Source organism: Marmota marmota, unplaced genomic scaffold (genome assembly GCF_001458135.2).
Source record: "Marmota marmota marmota unplaced genomic scaffold, marMar, whole genome shotgun sequence".
Classification (NCBI taxonomy): Eukaryota; Metazoa; Chordata; class Mammalia; order Rodentia; family Sciuridae; genus Marmota; species Marmota marmota.
In genome coordinates, this window is record NW_026002143.1 from 1,227,697 (window position 1) to 1,231,829 (window position 4,133).

The window sequence follows — 4,133 nt, forward strand, 5'->3', positions numbered from 1 at the left end:
GACCACTCGATAGACCCGATTTTTAAAGGGGGACTCCAAACTGCTTGCCCCACATCGTCCCTTTTCAGCCTGAAGAAGCCAGAAAGATCTTCTTCGCCCCCCTTCCTTACAGCAGTAAGGAGTTCCCAACTTAGAGGGGGGAATGAAGCCAGATTTAAAGTTAGGTAGTCAGTGTAGTTAGATAAATCGGGTCTAATATCGAGTGAAATCTAAAATGGAGACCATGCGGAGAATGACTCAGGGAAAACACAGGACAACTCATGGAATGTTAATGAAGTCCCGAAAAGGCCCTAGGCCAAAGTCCACCTCAAAGAAATGTTAATGAACAGCCCCCAGCAAAAAGGTGCTGACTCAGAAGTCCTTCCTGACCAGATTACTTCTTTGGCCCACCTGTGTCCCACCCCTTGGTCCTTCCCACCTACATTCCATCACTGAAAGAACTATAAAAAGGGGAGACAACATCCCTTCCACGGATTCCACCTCTTGGGTCCCCTTCTTCCTCCGGGAGAAGTCTTTTCTGCTGTCCTTTAATAAACTTCTAATTTCTACTCTGACCTTGCCTCGGCATGCTTGTTTCGTGTTATTCTTCAACATTGGGGAAGCAAGGACTCCTCACCGGTCAACAGCAGTAACACTAGGGTTAGTGCTAGTTTTAGGATTAGTGATAGTGTTAGGACTAGTGGTAGGATGAGGTTTATGCTTTGATTTATTGTTATGGTTAGATCTAGGTTTAGGGCTGGGGTCTGCATTAGGTTTAATGTTAGGGCTAGTGTTAGGTTTACTGTAACAGGTAGGATTAGAACTAGATATAGGGCTGTGGTGTGATTAGAGTTATTTTTTGGGCTAGGGTTAGGGTAGGTTTAGGGTTAGGGCTAAATTACTGCTAGGATTAACGCTAGCATTAGTGTTAGGGTAAGGCCTAGGGTTTGGGCTAGGGTTATGGTTAGTGTTAGTATTAGGGTTAGATTTAAGGGAAAGGGATTATAGCTATGTTTAGAGCTAGGGTTCGGGTTAGAATTAGATATAGGGCTAGGGTTAGATTTCGGGTCAGGATTAAGGCTAGGTTTAGTGGCAGGATGAGGGAATGTGTTAGAGATAGGGCTAAGATTAGGGCTTTGGCTAATGTTAGGTCAAGGTTCAAAGTAAGTGGTAATTTTATGGTTAGGTTATGGCTAGGTCTAGTGTAAGGGTTAAGTTTATGTTAAGGGTCAGGTTTAGAGCAAGGTGTTTTATTAGAGTCAGTTTCCGGGTATGGTTTGGTTTAGTTTAAGGTTTAGGGTTAAGGCTAATATAGCATTGGGTTCAGTTTAGGATTCGGGTAATGGATAGGGTTAGGTTTAGGATTCCGGTTAGTTTTAGAGTAATCTATATGGTTATTTTTAGTGATAGGTTAACATTAGGCCTAGTGTTAGCATTTGGTTTTTGGCTTATTTTTAGGGTAATGGATAGGGTTAGAGATAAGGTTATGGCTAGGGTTAAGGTTAAGTTTATGGCTAGGGTTATGGTTAGGACTAGGTTTAGTGCCAGGGTTAGATTTAGGGTAAGTATTAGGGTTTTAGCTAGGGTTAGGTCTAGAGCAATGTTAGGGTTAAAGTCAGGGCTAGGGTTAGGGTTATGATTAGGGAAAGGGTTAGAGATTGAGCTAGGTTTAGGTGTAGGGCGAGGTTTAAGTTTACATTTAGGTCTAGTGTTATGGTTAGGGACACAATTAGGGCTAGGTTTAGGGCCAGATAAGGGCTAGGTTTGTGTGATGTTTATGGCTAGCGTTAGGGCTATCGGTAATATAAGAGCTTGGGTTATGGCTATGGCTATTTTTAGGGTTAGGGTAATGGATATGTGTAGTGTTAGGGTTAGGTTTTGGGTTAGGTTTAGGTTTAGAGCTAGCGTGTGTGTTAAGGTAAACCTAAGTGTTTGGATTAGGGTTAGGGCCAGAATTAGGAATAGCGTTGGTTCTAGGGATAGGGTTAGTCTTTGTGCTAGGTTAAGGGTTATTTTTAGGGCCAGTTAAAGGTTTTTGTTTAGGGCTAGGGCTAGATTTATTACTCTATTTAGGATTAGGTTTGGTCTATTGCTAGTGTTACTGTTAGGTTTAGGTATAGGTTTACTAGTAGGGGAAGAGTTAAGGTCCATGTTAGGGTTGGTGTTAGGTTTCATTCTAGGGTTATGTTAGGGTCAGAATAAGGGTCAGTTTTTGGTTAAGGCTAGAGATAGAATGGGGACAAGGGTTAGGACTAGTAAAAGAGTTAGGGTTTGGGATAGGGTAAGGATTAGTATTAGGACTAAGGTAGCATTAGGGTGAGGGTTTTTCTTAGGTAATAGATAGGAATAGAGGCAGGGTTAGGATTACAGAGTGGGTTAGCATTAGGGTTAGGCTTACTGTTAGGATTCGGTTTAGGGTTAGGGTTATGGTTTGAGTTAGTGTTAGGGTTAGAGTTAAGGTTAGGGATAGCGTTAGTGTTTGATTTAGGATTATAGTTAGGTTTAGGATTAGTGTTAGATTTAGAGTTATGGTTAGTTTTAGGTTTAAGGTTAGGATTAGGTGAGTGTTAGGTTTAGGGTAAGGGTTAGGGTTACGATTAGTGTTAGGATTAAGTTTAGGGTTAGAGAGAGGGTTATGTTTCGGGATAGGGTTAGGATTAGGGTTAGGGTTAGTGTTAGGGTTAGGGTTAGGGTTAGTGTTAGGTTCAGTGTTAGCATTTGTGTTAGGGTTAGGGTTTGTTAAGGCTTAGGGTTACCGTTAAGATTAGGGTTATGCTTAGGGTTAGGATTAATATTAGGGTTAGGAGTAGAGTTAGTGTTAGGGTTAGTGTTAGGGTTAGGGTTAGTCTTTGTGGTAGGGTTAGTTTAGGCTTAGGGTTCTGGTTAGGGTTAGGTTTAGTTTTAGAGTTAGGGTTAGTTTTGGCTTTTAGGGTAGTGTTTTGGTTAGTGATAGGGTTAGTGCTTGGTTAGGGTTAGGGTTTGTGTTAGGGTTAGGGTTAAGTTTATCATTAGGGTTAAGGTTAAGATTAGAGTTAGAATTAGGTTTAGGTTTAGGGATACGTTTAGGGTTAGGGTTAGTGTTAGGTTTAGGTTTAGGTTTAGTGTTAGTTATAGTGTTAGGGTTAGGGTTAGGTTTCCTGTTAGTGTTAGAGTTAGGGTTAGGGGTTAGGGTTAGTGTTAGGTTTAGGTTTAGTATTATGTTTAGGTAGGGGTTAGGTTTAGGTTAGAGTTAGGGTTATGTTTTGGTTAGGGTTTGTGTTAGGGTTAGCGTTAGGTTAATGGTTTGTCTTAATGTTAGGGTTAGGGTTAGGGTTAGTGTTAGGGTTTTGGTTAGGATTAGGTTTAGGTTTCGTGTTAGAGTTAGGGTTACATTTGATCTTAGGGTTAGGTGTAGGTTTATGCTTAGGGTTAGCGGTAGTATTACAGTTAAATTAAGGTTTAGGTTTAGGATTACTCTTTGGGTTAGAGTTAGAGTTAGGTTTAGGGTAGGTGTTAGGGTTAGGTTTAGAGTAAGTGTTAGGGTTAATGTTACGTTTATGATAAGGTTAATCATTAGTGTTAGGGATAATATTAGTGATAGGTTTACATTTAGGATTAGGGTTAGTTTTAGAGTTAGGGTTAGGTTTAGTGTTAGGGTAAGGGTTAGGTTTACGATAATTTTAGGGATAGGGTTAAGATTAGGATTAGTGTTATTCTTAGGGTTAGGGTTCATGTTAGGTTTAGGCTTTGTTGTTGGGTTAGGGTTAGTGTTAGGGTTAGGGTTAGGGTTAGATAAGTGGTAGGGTTATGATTATGGTAGTGTTAGTGCTAGTTTTAGGTTTAGGTTTAATTTTAGGGTTAGTGTTAGAGTTAGGGTTAGGGTTAGGTTTAGGGATAGTGTTAGGGTTAGGGTTGGGTCTGTATAATGGTTAGGGTTAGGGTTATTGTTAAGGTTAGGTTACTGTTAGTGTTAGTGTTAAGGTTAGGGTTCATGTTAGGGATAGTGTTATGGTTAGGGTTAATTTTAATGTTAGTGTTAGAGTTAGGGTTAGGGATAGGGTTAGAGTTAGTCTTAGGATAAGGGTTTGGGTTAGCATTAGGTTTTGGCTTAGAGTTTCAGTTAGGGTTAAGTTCAGAGATATGTTTAGAGTTAGGGTTAGGATTATGGTTTGGGT